This window comes from Scyliorhinus canicula, chromosome 17 (assembly GCF_902713615.1).
Source record: "Scyliorhinus canicula chromosome 17, sScyCan1.1, whole genome shotgun sequence".
In the NCBI taxonomy this organism is placed as follows: Eukaryota; Metazoa; Chordata; class Chondrichthyes; order Carcharhiniformes; family Scyliorhinidae; genus Scyliorhinus; species Scyliorhinus canicula.
The window spans coordinates 93,517,343-93,538,079 of record NC_052162.1 but is presented as its reverse complement, the minus strand read 5'-3'; positions in this window follow the sequence as shown (position 1 = coordinate 93,538,079).

Below are 20,737 nucleotides of genomic sequence, written 5' to 3'. Positions count from 1 at the left end.
CCATGTGTGCGTGGGTTTCCTCCGGGTGCTCCGGTTTCCTCCCACAGTCCAAAGATGTGCGGGTTAGGTGGATTGGCCATGCTAAATTGCCCGTAGTGTAAGGTTAATGGGGGGAGTTGTTGGGTTACGGGTATAGGGTGGATACGTGGGTTTGAGTAGGGTGATCATTGCTCGGCACAACATCGAGGGCCGAAGGGCCTGTTCTGTGCTGTACTGTTCTATGTTCTATGTTCTATGTTGACCCACAACAGATGGGGGAGGACCCAGACAGGCGGCAGGGTGCCAGATATCTAGAGTCCTCACCCTGAAGATTGCGGGGGTGGCCGAGGACAGATCGGTCACCGATGTCAAGGTTGGCGTACAGCGAAGATGTGAGGATCCACCAGCCACTACCCAGATAACCTGTCACATGTGCGTTATTAATGCCATGCAGAATGATCCATCCCTTTCACTGACTACATGCCCATTATCCTGCAGGATCTCCATCCGGCGGTGCCGGGCCATTCTGGGGTGGACCTCTAAGATGCTGGGGTATCCGACACCATTGCCAGAAAATGACCATCTTCAACAAGAGAGAATCCAACCATCAACACTTGACATTCAATGGCATTACCATCACTGAATACCCTGCTATCAACATCCTGGGGGGTTACCATTGACCAGAAACTGAACTGGACTAGCTGTATAAACACTGTGGCTACAACGGCAGATCAGAGGCTCGGAATCCTGTGAATAACTCATCTAACTCCCCAAAGCCTGTCCACCATCTACAAGGCACAAGTCAGGAGTTTGATGGAATACTCTTCACTTGCCTGGCTGAGTGCAGCTCCAAAAACACTCAAGGAGCTCAACGCCATCCAGGACAAAGCAGCCCATTTGATTGGTATCCCTTCCACAATATTCAATTCCTTCACCACCGATGTACAGTGGCAGCAAAATAAACTGCAGAAACTCACCAAAGCTTCTGGTAAAGCAACTTCCAAATCCACGACCATTATCATCTAGAAGGACAAGGGCAGCCGCAACCTGGGAACACCACTGCCTGGAGGTTTTCCTCCAAGTCACTCTCCACCTTGACTTGGAAATATGCCAGTGTTCCTTCATTGTCACTGGGTTAAATTCCTGGAACTCCCTCTCTAACAGCATTGTGGGACTACCAAAATCACGTGGACTGCAGCGGTTCGAGAAGGCAGCCCACCACCACCTTCTCAAGGGCAATTAGGGAAGGGCAATAAATACTGACCTGGCCAGAGAAACCCACATCCTGTAAATAAATGAAATAAATCCATATGTATTGACAATAATCTGCCTTGATAAATATGGGCAGGGATTCTCCGAGCCCACTCCGGGTCGGAGAATTGACGGGGGGTACGAGAATCCAGCCACGCCGCTCTGACTCCAAGCCGCTGATTCTCAATTGTGCTGGCGTGGTCGCCACGCCGCCAGTCGGGGACCATTGAAAGCGGCCCCCGCGGCGAATATGTGTGCTCAACGGGCCGAGTGCATGCTGAGTTCCGCCGAGTCCTGCCGGCATCGTTTGCATATGGTCCTATCCGGCGGGACCTCGGCGTTCTGGCTGCGAGGGCCATCCTGGTGGGGGGCCGGGGACTTTTTGCACTCCTTACGGTTGTATTTTGCTTTCCAACAATCTGTCTTCCTTGATTGGGTGCCGTGGGCTCATTCCTTTCCTTCTGGAGGGAATGTTGGCTCAGTTCATTCATAGAGTGTACCCAGGTATTTTTTAGTGGGGTCAGCGATATTCTTTCTGCAAGTTGAAGATTTGCCTCCCCTATGTGCGTATGTTCCTCATCGTTGAGCTCAGCCTGCAGTTTGGCTTCTAATGCTGCGCTCTGTTTCTTCATATGCACTTGTGGCTCCCTGAGTTAGTCTTGGTGAGTTGGTGGTGGTTTCTTGCTTGCTTAGGAAGTGGCCTAACGTCGTGCGTGTGAGCTTGAAGCTCCAGCTTTGTTGATGTTGTTTTTCCGAATTCTGTGGCAGCGACCAGTTGACCCTTGAGTTCGGGATCCACCAACTGCTGCCACTCCTTTTCCTCAGCATCTTCTGCTTTAAATGTGTTGATGCTCATCTGGAGGTTTGGCTGGTCTGGCCGAAGAAGAGTATTTCCTGCCATCCGCACAGGTGCTGCAATAGCTCTCTCGACAAGGAGTGAGGACAATTCCCAAGTGAAATTCCCGTCGACATCATCAGTGCTGGTGGACCTCTGGGGAATATCCCATTCAGTGTAGTTGACTACAGTGGTTGTTTTGGCATCTTCTGTTTTTGAAAATATTGAGGGCAGCACAGACAGATCTTCTCAACAAAACAGAGGGTTGGTTGCAGATGACAGACAGAATTTTGATTATTTGGATTGCAATACTGGAGTGGCTCTTGAATCGTGCCTGTGACCGGTAGTTGGATTCATCTGGGATCATAGAGCGGTGTGTCTGTTGTCTGTAGCCAGAGGTCTTTCAGGCATGGTTTCTGATCCAACACGGCTGTTTTGAAATTTGTAAGGCGATCATTTACAACTAAATCAGCATTGCAAAATGTGTACCTTGGATCCTTGATTTCTCTCAAGAAGCATTATTGGGCTTCATCTATCTGATGAACACATTCGGGATTCTTCGCACACTCCGGGGCTTTGGGACTGCATGGGCGGGATTCTCTGTTTCCGAGACTAAGGGCTGTCACCATCTTGTGTTGTGCTTGAGTATCGCTTTCCTTGACCTGAAGTCTCCTTGACCTTTTGTTGTTTTTACATAGCATTTACAGCGCAGAAGGAGGCCATTCGGCCCATCGAGTCTGCACCGGCTCTTGGAAAGAGCACCCTACCCAAGGTCAACACCTCCACCCTATCTCCATAACCCAGTACCCCACCCAACACTAAGGGCAATTTTGGACACTAAGGGCAATTTATCATGGCCAATCCACCTAACCTGCACATCTTTGGACTGTGGGAGGAAACCAGAGCACCCGGTGGAAACCCACGCACACGCGGGGAGGATGTGCAGACTCCACACAGACAGCAACCCAAGCCGGAATCGAACCTGGGACCCTGGAGCTGTGAAGCGATTGTGCTATCCACAATGCTACCGTGCTGCCACACGTGCAGTTTTGTCGGCTGCACTGGTGGGGTTGCTCTGTACCGATATTTAACTTCACCGTGACTTACCATCCATGGTTAATTTCGGCACAGGACAGTACAGCATTTTATTTAAAGGTTGGCGCAGTAATCACTCTTTTTTTTTCCTTCCTGCGCTTGTCAGGATTTGATGAGTTCCCATTGTGGTTACGGAATAGTTTTAAACTTAGAATGATAGAATCCTTTCAGTGCAGAAGGAGACCATTCAGCCCATCAAGTCTGCACTGACCCTCTGAAAGAGTACTCCACAAATACCTGAAACAAGGCTTTTGATTTGATGCAATAAAAGGGCGGTATGGTGGAGCAGTTGTTAGCACTGCTACCTCACGGCACCGATAACTCAGGTTGGATCCTTTTTCTTTATAAAGTTAGAGTACCGAATTATTTTTTTGTTCCAATTAAGGAGCTATTTAGTGTCGCCAATCCACCTAACCTGTACATCTTTGGGTGTGGGGCTGAAACCCACGCAGACATGGGGAGAATGTGCAAACACCACACGGACAATACTAAGTTTGGGGTCTGCCAGGGTCACTCAGCTCCTGATCTCGTTGTAGCCTTGGTAAAAATATAGACAAAATAGCCGATCTTAAAAGTTGATCGAGCGTGGCATCGAGAAGGCATAGCAGGACTGGAGTCAATGAGAATAGGGGGGAAACCTTTTCACTGGAGTGAAACCAAGCACAAAGGAAGATGGTTATGGTTATTAGAGGTCAACCAATCTCAGCCCCAGGGCATACTGCAGGAGTTCATTGGAATATATTCCTCAGGCCAACCATCTCCAACTGCTTCATAGAATCATAGAATCTACAGTGCAGACGGAGGCCATTCGGCCCATCGAGTCTGAACCGGCCCTCTGAAAGAGCACCCCACCCAAGCCCACACCTCCACCCTATCCCCATAACCCAGTAACCCGACCCACACTAAGGGAAATTTTGCATCAATGATTTTCCTTCATTATAACAGAAGTGGAGATGTTCACTGGTGATTACACAATGTTTGACACAATTCGCAACTCCTCAGATACTGAATTAGACCATGTGCATATGCAGCAAGACCTGGACAATACCCAGGCTGAGCTGATAAGTAGCAAGTAACACTTGCGCCACACAAATGTCAGGCATTGACCATCTCCAACAAAACAGAATTCAGTGACAGAGAATTAAATGATCTCCTTGTCATTCAATGGCATTACCATCGCTAAATGTCCCACTATCAACATCCTGGGGCTTACCATTGACCAGAGGCTGACTGGACAAACCAGATAAATACTGTGGCTACAAGAACAGGCGACAAGGTCGGAGTCTGGGTATCATATCACCACACTGGGAATCCTGCAGAGAATAACACACCTGCAAACTCGCCAAAGCTTCTCCACCATCTACAAGTCGCAAATCAGGAATGCCTGGAGGAATGAGGCTTCAACAACACTCAAGAAGCTGAACACCATCCAAAACAAAGTAGCCTATTCGATTGGCATCTCATTCAGTAGTTTCAACATTCACTCCCTCCAGCAAAGGCACAAGTGGCAGCAATGTGTACCATCTACAAGATGCACTGCAGGAACTCACAAAGGCTCCTTCGGCAGCACCTTCCAAACCAACAATCACTGCCATCTAGAAGGACAACGGCAGCAGATGCATGGGAACACCACCACCTGCAAGTTCTCCTCCAAGCCACTCACCATCCTGACTTGGAAATATATTGCCGTTCCTTCACTGTCATCAGGTCAAAATTATGGAACTCCCTCCGGAACAGCACTTAGGTGTTTCAAGAAGGCAGCTCTCAAGGGCAATTGAGGCTGAAAAATAAATTATGGCCTCGATAGCAATGTCCAAACCCTGTGAAAGAACTGACGTAAGTGGAGTATGTGGTAAGGAAGTGTTATACCGTCAATTCACTGTGAGACCGTGAGAACGAATGACATTAGGCTTTAATATCCATGAACTCGCCTGCTAGAGTCGGTTGTACAAATGAGTGCCACCTACAGGTGGCCGGACTATATATGGCCCCGGTGAGGGCGGAGCCAGAGGCGGAGCCCACCGAGGTTCCAGTACAGTACCTGGAAGTAGCCCATATCATCACTTCCAGGTCATGGGTCACATCATTATACAGACAGTACAGACAACTCATGCATTAGGTGAAATACATTCACCACAGGAAGTTTGTTAGTAAGAACAGAAACAGGCGAGAAATTTTTATTTCGAGCCATGGAGACATACAGCACAGAAACAGGTCCTTCGGCCCTCCATATTTATGCCGACCATCAAATGCCAATCTATACTAATCCCATTTACCAGCATTTGGTCCAAAGTCTACTATACTCCGGCAATTTAAGTGTTTGTCCAGATGCTTCTTAAAAGTTGCGAGAGTACCTGCCTTCACCACTCTCTCGGGCAGTGCATTCCATATTTCCACCACCCTCTGGGTGAAAAAGTTTTCCCTCAGGTCCCCTCTAAACCATGTACTCCTCACCTTAAATCTCTGTCTATGTTGATGGTCAAAGAGACGAGGGTGTACTCGTATAAGGAACACGGAAAGTTAGCGTGCAGAGATATTAAGCAAATAAGGCCAATTGCATACTGACCTTTCTCACAAAAGGACTGGAATACAAAAATTCAGTTATCTTGCTACAATTGACTTTCGTGAGAACACATCTGGAATATTGTGTGCAATTTTGGTCTCCATATTTAATGAAAGATGAACTTGCGATGGAGGCAATACTGCAGAGTTTCAATTGATTCCATCCAGAAATGAAAGCTTTGTCCTATGGTGAGATTCTGAGTATATTGGATCGATACTCCCTGGAGTTTAAAAGAATGTGAAGTGATCTGATTGAAGCATATAAGATTCGAAAAAAGGTTTGGCGGAGTATGCACTGAGCGGTTGGTTCCCCAAGCGATGAAATCCGAGAAGACAAGGGACACAGTCTCAAGAGAAGGAGTCGAGCATGTAGGACTGACTTGAGGGGAAATTTCTTCGCTCAAACGATGTGAATCTTTGGAATTCCCTACTTCAGAGTGTTAGGAATTCTCCATCATTGAGTATTTTCAAGGCTGCCACAGACAGATTTTTGGCCTCTCGGGGAATCAAGGGATATGAATCAAGAGAGCGAGTGGAAAAGGCTATTTTACGCAGAAGAGCAGGCATGATCACATTGAATGCTGGAGCAGGCTCAATGGGCATGATGATCTACTCCTGTTCTGATTTCCTATTGTCACACTTCATCATGCTATGGATTTTTCATCATGACTTCTTACTTTCTAAAACCACAAAAGGCTGCAAAAACGATGGCCGTCCAAGGACCAACCGACGTCTCTAGTGGTATTATCCCTGGACCAGTAATCCAGAGACCCAGGATATTAATCCTATAAAAGCTAGAATTAAAGGTCTGACAATGACTATGAAGTCATTGTCATAAAAATCCATCTGGTTCACTAATGTCCTTCAGGGAAAGTGATCTGCTTTCCTGACCTGGGGTAGAATTTTCCCACATTTTGACTGTGTGATGAATGTAGGAAATGCTTATGTATATTCTATTAGGTGTATCTATTGCAGTAATGTTATGAAAAAAACTTAGCTTCAGACATCCGGACAATATGGGCGGTATTTTCCAAACCTCTGCACCAAAATCGCGCTCGGCATGGGGGAGGAGAATGGGGCGTCAGACCCGATGCCTTCCTGCGATTCTCCGCAGACTGGAGAATCGACGCCAGTCGCGCTCGCGAGGTCGATGTGGCGCCGTTCGGGGGCCAAGGAAATGGCCCCCACAGTGATTATCCACCGGCAGCTGGCCGAGTTCCCGCCGGCGTGGTTCTAACATACTTCCACCCGGCAGGCACTCGGGGTGGCAGCTGCGGACTCAGTCCGCGGCCGCCCTGTGGGGGGAGTGGGGGGGATCCATCACCGGGAGGGGCCTTCAGGATGGCCAGGCTCACGATCGTGGGCCACCGATCAGCAGGAACACGATCTGAGGGAGGGTCGGTCCGCTGTGTGGGTCCGCAATGTTGAGCGGGGCCACCGCCACAGTCGGCCGCCGCCCGCATGCGCGGACCCACGTCCGGAAGAGCAGAGCCACACATCGGCAGCCGGAACTGCGCTGAGCACTCCGGCGCCCTGCTGGCCCCCTGTGGGCCATGGAATCATTGACGCCGGCGTGAAACATAAACACTTAGCCGCCGTTTTGGAGAATCCCGCCGCCCTATGTCTGTTAAAGCTGTGACTAAGGGGTTAACTGCAAGGCAGGCTGTCATGTCACTTATAGGAGGCGTTGGGTCTGTTTTGAGTTTTGTTTTTAGCCCTGCCCTGTGTCTGTTGTTTTTAGATTCATTTTTTGAGATCTGCTGTGGTTTCTGAGGAAAGATGGTGGGCGCGATTCTCCGCACTCCCGACGGTGCGGAGAATAGCGTGGCTCGTAAAATTTTACGGCCACGCTGTTCCGACGCCCTCCCGCTATTCTCCCCCCCCCCCCCCCACGCCCGACTCCTGATACGAATCGCTGCCGCCGTTTTTTAACGGTCAGCAGCGATTCTCAGCTGATGGATGGGCCGAGTTCCCAGCCCTTTACGGCTGTTTTTACGAACGGCAAACACACCTGGTCTGGCCGTTCGTAAAAACGGCCGTAAACTGTCGATTTTTAAAACCATGGCACCGATTGGCACGGCAGTACCACGGCCATGCCAAGGGTGCCATGGGCCCGCGATCAGTGGGCACCGATCGCGGGCAGCGGGCCCGATGCCCGCGCACTCTTTGTCCTTCCGCCGCCCCGCAGTATCCATTCGCGGGGCGGCTGAGGGGCATCCCGGCCCGCGCATGCGCGGGTTTCGCGCAAATGCGCAATGACGTCATCCGCGCATGCGCGGGTTGGAGTCTTCCAATCCGCGCATGCGCGGCTGACGTCATTGACGCGTCAGCCGGCGCTAACTCTGGCAAGCGGGCTTAACGAAATTCGTTAAGCCCGCGATGCCGGAGTTTACGGCGTCGGGATGCTAGCCCCGACCGGGGACCAGAATCGGTTTCCGGTCGGGAAGGGGGGGCTGGCGTCAAACCCGCCCGGATTTGACGCCAGCCTTACGATTTCTCCCCATATGGGAGAATCGCGCCCGGTGTGTTTCTCAAACTGACTTCTGAAAGCTTCTCTCCCAAGGACTTTGTGCAAAAATCTGTAAGCCATTGAGTGTTAACTGTATTAATAAGTGGCATTTGACCTGTGTCTATGGATTTTGCTGAATTGAAAGTTTAAAAGTAGATGGAAAAAACTTTTTCTTTTGTAAGAACTGTTTAACTGTAAATTCTAAAGCTGTTTGTTTTCCTTGGATATAAATGGGATTAATCCTGTCTTAATAATAAAGTGTGTTTTAATATAAAAGATCCCTAGTTGCCAGCGGAATCGCTCCTGAAGCGAAGTATCCTTTCCTCACAGTTTATAAATGAAACATTCTTGGGGTCTCATACGGTTTCCAAATATAAATTGGGGTCTGGTCCCGGTAACCGTAACAACAGAGTGTGATGGCGGGGAGGAAAAGCAACATTCAGCCTGCTGGCAGTGATGGTCGATTTTCGTGCTGCAATTTCAGGGATTTAGAAAAAGAAATTTCTGCATGAGTTTCACGCCAGTCCATAGCGGGCAATTTCTATTTTGTCTGCTCTGCCATTAGATGAGCGCTGTAATCAGCAGCGTGCTCCATTTAAAGGGTCCCTGATTGAGCGATCAAGCCATTTTTTCCTTGGTCCAAGGTAGACGATGGTGAGTTTGGTCATCACCAAAACTCGTGGAGGATTCCCTCACCAGAAAGCTTGATGCCGTGGAGATGCTTCATGGCATACTGTACCCATGTGCAGGGAGGAGACCAGCGAGCCCAACATGGGAGGCAAAGGCAGCGGTGGTCAGTGCAGACTTCCTGGAGAGGAGGGCAGGCATCCATGCTGGAAAAGGATGAATGATTCCTCCGTCACATCTGGTGAGCACCTCATTCTCTCTGATCCACAGCAGGTGAAAGCAGGGACATCCCGGAATCTGGAACTTGGAAGATTACCGGAGGTCAGGAATCTGCTGAGGCCCAGTCAGAGGATGAGTCTCTGGGTTCAGTCATGCCTCATTTGCTGGATCTTGACATGTAAAGCCTGAAACATCAAGAAAGGATGTCAACTACACCCCTCAGACTGAAAGGCAGAATGGAGGAGTTCTATTGCCTGTCCTAGATGATAGTGCGAATATCTGAAGCAACCAGGCCAGCACAACAAGGATGACAGCACAGTGAAGACCTTGGTGTAAGGCGTTTGCTGCAGAGAATGCACTCCATGGTGTAGGAAATGCACTCAATGGTACAGGACATGCACTCCATGGTGTCGGACATGCACTCAATGGTACAGGACATGCACTCCATGGTGTCGGACATGCACTCAATGGTACAGGACATGCACTCAATGGTGTAGGACATGCACTCAATGGTACAGGACATGCACTCCATGGTGTCGGACATGCACTCAATGGTACAGGACATGCACTCCATGGTGTCGGACATGCACTCAATGGTACAGGACATGCACTCAATGGTGTAGGACATGCACTCAATGGTACAGGACATGCACTCAATGGTGTCGGACATGCACTCCATGGTGTAGGACATGCACTCAATGGTACAGGACATGCACTCCATGGTGTCGGACATGCACTCAATGGTACAGGACATGCACTCAATGGTGTCGGACATGCACTCCATGGTGTAGGACATGCACTCAATGGTACAGGACATGCACTCCATGGTGTCGGACATGCACTCAATGGTACAGGACATGCACTCAATGGTGTAGGACATGCACTCAATGGTACAGGACATGCACTCCATGGTGTCGGACATGCACTCAATGGTGTCGGACATGCACTCAATGGTGTAGGACATGCACTCAATGGTATAGGACATGCACTCCATGGTGTCGGACATGCACTCAATGGTACAGGACATGCACTCCATGGTGTCGGACATGCACTCAATGGTACAGGACATGCACTCAATGGTGTAGGACATGCACTCAATGGTACAGGACATGCACTCAATGGTGTCGGACATGCACTCCATGGTGTAGGACATGCACTCAATGGTACAGGACATGCACTCCATGGTGTCGGACATGCACTCAATGGTACAGGACATGCACTCAATGGTGTCGGACATGCACTCCATGGTGTAGGACATGCACTCAATGGTACAGGACATGCACTCCATGGTGTCGGACATGCACTCAATGGTACAGGACATGCACTCAATGGTGTAGGACATGCACTCAATGGTACAGGACATGCACTCCATGGTGTCGGACATGCACTCAATGGTGTCGGACATGCACTCAATGGTGTAGGACATGCACTCAATGGTATAGGACATGCACTCCATGGTGTCGGACATGCACTCAATGGTACAGGACATGCACTCAATGGTGTAGGACATGCACTCCATGGTGTCGGACATGCACTCAATAGTGTAGGACATGCACTCCATGGTGTAGGACATGCACTCAATTGTGTAGGACATGCACTCCATGCTGCATGTCATGCAGTCCATGCCCGGGACACCCATGAACTTTGGGAGTGTTCCGCCCATTCGGCTCCCCTCTTCCTGTGACCATTTCAACTCGAGCTCCACAGGCTGAGGAGAGTGGCACTGCTGCACAGAGGACCCCAAATGCAGGCCGGGAACCTCCAGGTCTCTGCCTTGCAGAGGATGCCCTTCAACCTTATCGCAGACAAAAGGGTGCCTCCACCCCCACTGTGGATCCTCATTATATACTAAGATGAAGCGGCAGGGTGAGACAGGGTAAACGTTACAAGTTGCACAATGTGGGCTTGGGTTAGTCACTTGTAGATAGCGTTCACCTCTGTAAATAAGTTCCCATTTATTGCACCTCTCTATGGCTCCTTGTTCTGATGAAATGTCATCATGCAGAACCACTCCGACAATTGCATTCCTGTTCCATAGAAAGTCTGGGTGCTCAGTCCAGAACATCCTCCATGAGATCTCTCCAAGGTTTACAGCTCATTGGTGCTATCTCCTCACAGTGATTCCCACAGTCCCCACATCAGCCATGCCCGTGTCACATCGGGAATGAGGACATCTCCCACAATGCACAGGGCTACCATCACTCATCCCAGTTGCCCTGCTGCTTTTCCCCATAAAACGTTAGCCTCAGTCTCTGGATGACACTGACCCTTAAGGACACAGATCACCAAGGATGACCTTAGATCAGGAGAGGTAACTCTGGGACGATCAATCCACCGTCCACACTGCAAGTAATCACCATCCTCCAACAATGTGCAACTGCTTCCTCCCCATGACAGCAGCCTTGTCAGTGAGGGTGTGTGCTGTCAGCAGAGACAGGAGAGCAGTGCTCATAGAAGGGACATGAGGATGATGGGATGTGCTCAGTGGTCCGCATCACCAACGTCCACGAATCAGGAGGCTATGAGCATGACCCGAGACAATCTGCCCTGTCCGGCCATTGTCACTGCCTCATGGCTATCCTCCTTGCCCTCCAGGACCTCCTCTTCATCGCCCACCTTGATGTCCCCATCATCTGAGGAAATGTGCCATTCTTTCAACTCCTTCTCAGGCAGTTCCTCCCTCTGTTAAAGCGGCAGGTTATGAATGGTGCAACAAGGGACCACGTGCACGACACTACCTGCACCAGAAGAACAATAGTTCCACAGGCTCCATCTCTCCCTTGTACGAATCACTGTATAGGAAAAGAGAGAGAGTTAACTGTTATCTTTTGCTTCCAAAAGTTCACTCTTTGTTCATTCACCCTCGCTTGTTGCATCTCGACGGCCAGTGAGTCAATGGGCTGGCCACCACATTGAGGACCTTTCACTCTTCAACTCCCTGAATGAGCAACATCCCACACCAACCTTGCCCCCGCTCCGCTTGACTGAGTGGCCATAGATTTGGTCACTTTACTGCATCCTGAGCTCTCACATAAGGCACAAGGACTGTCCCAAGCTTCACTCTAAGGCCACGCACTAACCTGGTCAATGGGGGGGAGCACCTGCACACAAATCTGATGGTACAGAGCGCTCAACTCAGCCAGTGTGCTCTTGTTCAAAGTCAAAGGGGTTGAATGTGCTTTCCCACTTGACCAATGGTGCACTGCAGTCAGTGAATGTGAATGTCAGTGCACCAACTGCTGAGTTGCAATCAGTCGCACTCAAACGCATGAATGGTGATTTAGGGGCTGGTTTAGCACAGGGCTAAATCGCTGCTTTGAAGGCAGGCCAGCTGCACGGTTCAATTCCCGTACCAGCCTCCACGAACAGGTGCTGGAATGTGGTGACTAGGGGCTTTTCACAGTAACTTCATTTGAAGCCTACTTGTGACAATGAACGATTTTCATTTCATTTCATTTCATAGTAGGCATAATTGGATGAACAGTCATATTAATTGTGTTATAGCTGAATGATCTCAGTTGCACAGGAATTCTCTTTACTGAGATGCCTCACTATTAGACTTGCCCTTGTCAGTAAGAATATTGCAGACTCAGCTGTCTACCCCTTCTGGCGCTGAGTCCTCTGCCTTCCGGGTCCCAATTCTACCCTCATTTTGACCCCAAAGACTTTGCCCCTTTGCCCTATGCCTTCGGACCCTGCTTGTTCACCATTTAGCCCCTAGGCCTTCAACCTCTATGTCTTCAGCTGTTGCCCTTTCACCCTTCAGCCCCTGCCTCTTCACCCTTCAGCCCCTGCCCCTTCACCCTTCAGTCCCTTTGCCTTCAGCATTCAAGCCCAGTGCATTGGCCCCTTCTGGAGCCGGTACCTCAGCCGCCGGTCCCCTCACTCTCACTGCAACCCCCTGAGTCCTCTGCCCTGCCCTCCCGCCCTCCCCGCCACGAGGCCCTTTGGCGGTTCAATATCCGGGTCCTCGGCCATTTCCCCTTTGTCCTTGCTGGTCCCCTCCCACCACTCTGTGACTCAGCCATGCCCCGTGGCAAGCTGCACACGTGCCTCCAAACTCCCATGGCAGTGAGCTCACCAAGCTTCCGCCTATTTAAAGTTAGCGTAAATTGCACTCTTGGGACATCACGCCATCATGGGCGGACCTTTGAACATGAGAAGGTGATTGCTGAAAGGTGGCCCAATTCTAGAATGTTAATGAATGGAAGTGTCTCATGATGGGAAACCCATTAAGTCACGGGTTGGGGGTTGGGGGCAATCGAGGCAAGACTTCCCGACGATGTAAAACGCACGATTTTCCACACCTGCTGCCATTTCTGCCTGAAGCAAAAGGGCGTAGAAACTCCCGGCATGGATCTGGCCTACATGTGATTCCAGACTGACAGCAATATGGTTGACTCTTAAATACCTTGTGAAATGTCCCACTCAGTTCAATGGCAATTAGGGATGGCCAATAAATGCTATCCTATGAATGAGAGAATAAAAGGAACTTTTGCGATTGATGTTGCCTTTTCATGATACCAATTCAAAAGAGTAATTTCAAATTGAACGGTTATTCAGATACAAAAGCATTGGCTGTCTCAAGCTCTCAATGCGTGAAAGTCAACACACAAGATGTAGAATCAATCACTCACCCTATTTGGAAAAAAGGTTGCGATTTGTAACATGAAGAGACAGGCATGTTTGTTGCCTGCTTTTAAAACTCCATGACGTCATTCAATTTTTTTATAAATTTAATTATCCAATTATTTTTTTCCAATTAAGGGGCAATTTAGGGTGGCCATCCACCTAGCCTGCACAGAGAACATAGAACATATGTTGCAGAAGGAGGCCATTCGGCCCACCGAGTCTGCATCGAACCACTTAAGCCCTCACTTCCACCCTATCCACATAACCCAATTAGCCCGCCGAAACTTTTTGGTCACTAAGGGCAATTTATCAAAGCCAATCCACCGAACCTGCATATCTTTGGACTGTGGAGGAAACCGGAGCACCTGGAGGGAACCCATGCAGACACGGGGAGAACGTGCAGACTCTGCACAGATAGTGACCCAGCGGGGAATTTAACCTGGGACCAGGGGCTGGTTTAGCTCACTGAGCTAAATCGCTGGCTTTTAAAGCAGACCAAGCAGGCCAGCAGCACGGTTCGATTCCCGTACCAGCCTCCCCGGACAGGCGCCGGAATGTGGCGACTAGGGGCTTTTCACAGTAACTTCATTGAAGCCTACTCGTGACAATAAGCGATTTGCATTTGCATAATAAACAGCGATAACTTAAAAGTGAGAGATTTCCTAACAAAGAAAAGGACTTTGCCCAACTTGTTCCAACTTCGAGTTCAGCTGAGAATCAACTTCCTGGAAAGTCAACGACAAGAAACCTTACAAGACCGTCACTTCAGCCAAAGTATCAACTCATCTCAGAAACTACAGTTTTACCACTGTGAAATCATAAATTTAATTCTATCGCTTTCTCCCTCAATTGGCACTAATCTTTGTATGAGTGATCATGTGTGCAAGTTAAATGAACGAGATATTGCATTTTAAATATTCAGTCCAATGTGTGAGAAGAAATAACCTTCTTTATTTTGGAATTAACAAAACCTTTCTGCTGGAATTATATAAATTGGGACAATCAATCTGAGGGTAAGAAAAGACACACTTCTCACACACAAATCACACCAATCTCAGGCAGGAAGCCAACATGTGACATTCTGTTTTTATGAACCTTCAGCAGGTTAATCTAGAAATCCTTCTTGAAATATCCCTCAACAGCCAGAAAGTGCACAGCAATTACCGCACTTGCACAAATGATCTGGAATATTTGAAGAATATTATGCAGCTCTGCTGAATGATCAATTGGTCCTTAATTCCCAGCCTGTTCTATTTGTCTGAACTTTAGAAAATGTAAATGAGGAAAATATCATAATTATGTATGTACAAATTGAAAGAATTAACGATAATGTTATAAAATATAACAAATGACTGACATATTGAGCCAAATCAGATTGCCAGTCCATTCTATAATAACCCTCACAAGACCCACGTTTGCACGTCAGTCGATTTCCCCATGGGGTCTCGGAGAATGCGAGCTTCCCGCTGGTAGGCGAAGGCCTACCAAGCTGGGGGTCATACACTCGCCCTTTAAATGCCGGCCCGCACTGGTACTGGAACTGGCACTTCTGCCAGTCCCGATTTGGACCTTTGGGTTGTAAGCTGCATTGCAGCCTTTACTTTATGTTTACAAATTCAATCACGTTTAATTTACCTTCTCGGGCCTCCTGAGCTTTTCTACACTCCCTTTTCACTTTATCTCGATTGGACCTGTTTATTTCTCGCCTGGATATCTGACTCGGGCCTCCTGTGAACTGTGCAACATAGTTCTGGGAGTATATTCTGTGCTGGCAGCAGCACTGGGGGAAGTTAAGCCATGTCGGGAAGTTTAAAGGGCCCAGCCGTTTTGACAGGACAGGAGGTAGGTATGTCAGATGAGTGGTCAAGGAATTAGGATGGCCCGGGGTGGGACATCAGGTGGTTATCGAATGTCGGCAGATCAGGCGGAGATCAGGAGTGGGGGTGTAGCTGGGGGCCGGGGCGGGGGGAGGTCGTAGGGTCATCAGGGATGTCAGTCGGGATGTGAGGGGGCAAGGGGCAAAGTCTAGGGGCACTGAAACCAATGGTATAGTTCTGCTGCTGTGGTCAAGGAATGAGGTGGGTCTTCTTGTCGCACACCTCTGCACCTGCACTTCTCCTGCAATGGTCCGCAGTTTGCAAGCTGCGGGAAAAGACAAAAGACATTAAAAAATCCCAGCAAAAGTCACACATCAGCCGGGAGTGCAGTCTGCAAGCCACTAACTGGCCTGAATTGCAAAATGATCTGCCAAAAGAAAAATACAGCCCTTTGTCTCTCTATTTGTTGCCATGGCTACCTGTATTTGCCAGATCTGAGTGCAAAGGCTCTATGATGTTGAATTTCAAGTAGTGCAAGCTCCCACAGACATTCAGTGCTCAACAGGGTTAATCGCAATGTTTCATTTCAGTGACATGCACCAATAGGAAAACGCACTAGGTCAGGTCAGAAAACTAGGTCAGGGGCTGGTTTAGCACAGGGCTAAATCGCTGGCTTTTAAAGCAGACCAAGGCAGACCAGCAGCACGGTTCAATTCCCGTATCAGCCTCCCCGAACAGGCGCCGGAATGTGGCGACTGGGGGCTTTTCACAGTAACTTCATTTGAAGTCTACTTGTGACAATAAGCAAATTTCATTTCATTTCATTTTTTTTCACACTTCGTTGTTTTTATTTTACAACCACTGCTTTTATGATTAGATTGCTTTGAGTATTCCACATTTCTGCGAATCTGGTTGCAGTTGAGGTCGGGCTTGCACAATTTTTCCCTTTTCCAATTATTTTAAATTCAAATCAAAGGGTCGGAGTTAAGAGAGATAACATGCGACACGTGCAGGAACCTATCAAGGTAGGCATAATGCTTCCAGCTGAGGGATGGGAGATATTGGCGTGGAAATGCGAGCTTGGGAGTAACACAGGACAGCTGCAAGTTACACAACCTGTTGGATACATTGAAGTGAATTTTGTAAGGGAGTTGGGTGGGGATGCGGTTGTGTGGGGTTAGGGATGGTGGTTGCACAATGCTATCCACCAACTCCTCAAAGGTTGAACATTTACCTACCAGCTGCTCAGGCACCGTGTAGTATAATGAAATATGAAACGGATACTCTTATTTTCTGCTTCTCATCTGAAAGCTGACAGAGCAATCATTCCGTTGCTTTATGCATCAGTGTACTGTTAATTATGCAATTTGATGTATACAAATAGAGAACTTGTATTTATACATGACTTTAGGATACTCTAAAGTGTTTCTCTGACAACAAAGCAGCTGTTGCCATGGTGGGCGGCACAGTGGAGCAATGGTTAGCACTACTGCCCCACAACGCCACAAACGGCAGATTCAATTTCGGCCTCGGGTGACTTCTGTGTGGAGTCTGCACTTTCTCCCCATGTCTGCGTGGGTTTCCTCCGGGTGCTCCGGTTTCCTCCCACAGTCCAATGACTTGCAGGTTAGGTGGATTGGCCATGCTAAGTTGCCCCTTAGTGTCCAAAAAGGTGAGGTGGGGTTCTTGGGTTACGGGGATACAGTGCAGACATGGACTTAAGTAAGGTGCTCTTTCCAAGGGACGGTGCAGATGGGATGGGCCGAATGGCCTCCTACTGCATTGTAAATTCTATGATTCTATAATGTCGGGAAATGTGATGGATAATTTGTGCACAGCAAGCTCCCACAAACAGAAATCGGATGAGTGACCAGATAAATCTGCTCTGGTGTTGCTGTTTGAGGTCAAGACAGGTGGACTTCCTGCACTTTTGTGAATAATACTGTGGTAACCTGGCCACAAAAAGGTAGTTGAAAAGATGTGGTGAATGGGAATCTTCATTAATATATAAAAATAACTAAATCAAAATACAGTATGGGCTCCAAAATGGGAGCAACTAGCTAAACATGTAAATAACAGGAATGGAAAATAATTAGAATGAATGGCAAATAAATACTAAAAATCACAGGTAACAGCAATAACTAATGACATCACAGCACCGACTGATAACATTGTAAACATGTGTCTTTTGTGAACAAGTGAACAGGGCAGCACGGTAGCATGGTGGTTAGCATAAATGCTTTACAGCTCCAGGGTCCCAGATTCGGTTCCCGGCTGGGTCACTGTCTGCGCGGAGTCTGCACGTCCTCCCCGTGTGTGCGTGGGTTTCCTCCGGGTGCTCCGGTTTCCTCCCACAGTCCAAAGATGTGCGGGGTAGGTGGATTGGCCATGCTAAATTGCCCGTAGTGTCCTAAAAAAGTAAGGTTAAGGGAGGGGGGGGGGGGTTTGTTGGGTTATGGGTATAGGGTGGATACGTGGGTTTGAGTAGGGTGATCATTGCTCGGCACAACATTGAGGGCTGAAGGGCCTGTTCTGTGCTGTACTGTTCTATATATATATATATATAATACAGTTTTGTGCCCTCACCCCTATCGCTCTGGTGCCAACGTAACTGGTGTCTACTCTTATGCATCACACTATACAGGAAACTGCCTTTTCTAGAAGTTAGTCCCTGTGGTCGGGTCACCCTCCGACGTCTTCCCCCTTGGGGGTTCCTCCCGAGAGTGTCTCTGGGATGAGGAAGGGTGTTGGAGACAGCTGTGACGGAAAGTCAGTGTCATCCCTGGACTGGTGCTCTGGAATGTATTGGGCTGGAGGTTGAGGGCTTGCGTCCCTGTCCATATCCTCGGTAAGGGGCCGCCGGTCCTGCCGTCTCCCTCAGGTCTTTTCCCTCTGACGCGAGTTGTCGGCCGACTTCTCCTGGGGTTGGGGGAAAAGAGACAGAAAATGCACTCAGGGAAAAGGTCTCTCTCCCTCTCTCTCTCTATCACTGTAGAGAGCTGGGCCGGGATTCTCCGAGCCCACGCCAGGCACCGGGTCAGAGAATAGGCGGGGGGGGGGGGGGGGGGGCACTGAGATCACACGTGTCCTGCGCCTTAGGGAACTTGGCCCATCGGGGGAGGAGCAGCATGGGAGAGCCTGACAATGATGCGTCAACGCCATTGCAAAGGCGTGCGGCATGCAATGCGATTATGCCATTTCCGAGGGGACGGAACATGGCTGACCGGCTTCAAACCGGCCCCGGCACTCCGATGCCAGGCATCAGTGCCACCGCGCACATGAGGTCCCCGCGCCGCCGATCGGGGGCCATTGAAAGCATCCCCCTGGCGATTCACTGTGCTCGACTGGACAAGTACACGCCAAGTTCCGCCGAGTCCTGCCGTCATGGTTTATACATGGTCCCACCCGGTGGGACCTCGGCGTTCTGGCTGCAGGGGCCGTCCTGGTAGGAGGGCGGGGAATCCGACTCAGGTGGGGGCCTCCGCGGTGGCCAGGCCCACGATCCGGGGCTACTGATTGGCAGGTGTGCACATCCGGGATGAATGGGGAGGGGCCTATGTTTCACCGTGCCGGGTCCCTGTAGGGCTCTGCCATGTTGCCCAGGGGCCGGCGCGGAGACGGCAACCACGCACATGCGCCGGCGTGGAGACGGCCATCGCGCGGTTATGCGGACGCGCGCCGGCCGTGCAGAGGTGGCTTTCAGCGCCGGAGCAGCACACAGCACTCCACCGCCGTTCGAGCCCCCGAAGAAGAGTGCCTGGAGGCTTATTGACTCCGGCATCGCTCGTATCGGTTTTGACGCCGGCATCAACTCTTGATCACGATATCGGTGAATCCCGGCCCACATTCAATCTACAATGCTTTACAGACAAGCAGAAATCTTGCCCTGAAAGCCTAGTTTGAAGAAAAGTGTGCTAATGCCAGTCATCTGAAACAAAGGCTCTTATCTTTTACTTTTAATTACTATTTTTACTCATCTCTTCCTCTCTGTAATCGGCAATTGGGCGGAGAATTGACTCCAACAACCAAATTGGGGCCGGGGCCGGTTTGACTCCGGTCAGCCATAGAACAGTACAGCACAGAACAGGCCCTTTGGCCCTCGATGTTGTGCCTAGCAACGACCACCCTACTCAAACCCACGTATCCACCCTATACCCGTAACCCAACAACCCCCCCTTAACCTTACTTTTTAGGACACTACGGGCAATTTAGCATGGCCAATCCACCTAACCCGCACATCTTTGGACTGTGGGAGGAAACCGGAGCACCCGGAGGAAACCCACGCACACACGGGGAGGACGTGCAGACTCCGCACAGACAGTGACCCAGCCGGGAATCGAACCTGGGACCCTGGAGCTGTGAAGCATTTATGCTAACCACCATGCTACCGTGCTGCCCCATGATCCGCCCCCTTGGAAATGGCGTAATCGCGTTGCATGCCGCGCGCCTTTGCAATGGCGTTGGCGCATCATTGGCAGGCCCTCCCATGATGCTCCGTCCCCGATGGGCCAAGTTCCCTATGGCGCGGGACACGTGTGATCTCAGTGGTCGGGAACCCGCCGTGCGGCTGCGGACTGTGTCCAACGCTGCCACACTCGGCCGGGGTCCATGCTGCTGGCTGGGAGGCTTCCGCAAGGGCTGGGGACTGCTCAGAGGTTGGCCAGGGGGCGGCCTGTGGGGTCGAGGATGGCAGGTTGGGTCTGTTCATGACTAACGCCATGTTGTACAGCCACTGCAGATGAATAGCCGTACGCATGCGCGGCCAGCGACCGGGCTTTCCCCAGCCATTTTCGACATAGGAGCCCGGCGCCGCTGCTAGCCTCTCACTGGTCCAGAAATCGGTGAGGGATCGCCGCCGTTTTTGTGGTCGTAAACCTACCGCAAATTCTCCGTTTGAGCCGACACTAAGCCGGAGAAATGAAGAATCCATCCCGTTGCAATAAAGAAAAAGTAATTCTGTTTAAATTTACAAACCTGATGACTGTGATTAGTGGGCAGCCAAGGACCAAAGACTTTGGGTATTTTTCTAAGAATTATTGGTCAATCAATTATGCTGTGACTCTGGGTCAAGGGGCTGGAATTGACCTGGCCCTAGCCCAGGGTTCCATAGCACAAGTTTCCACCTGAGAACGGCGTCGGCAGTTCCGGTGATGAAACCAGCTTGGACTGTTTGCCTTGTGGTGATTACAAGTTAACAGTCAATACAGCTTC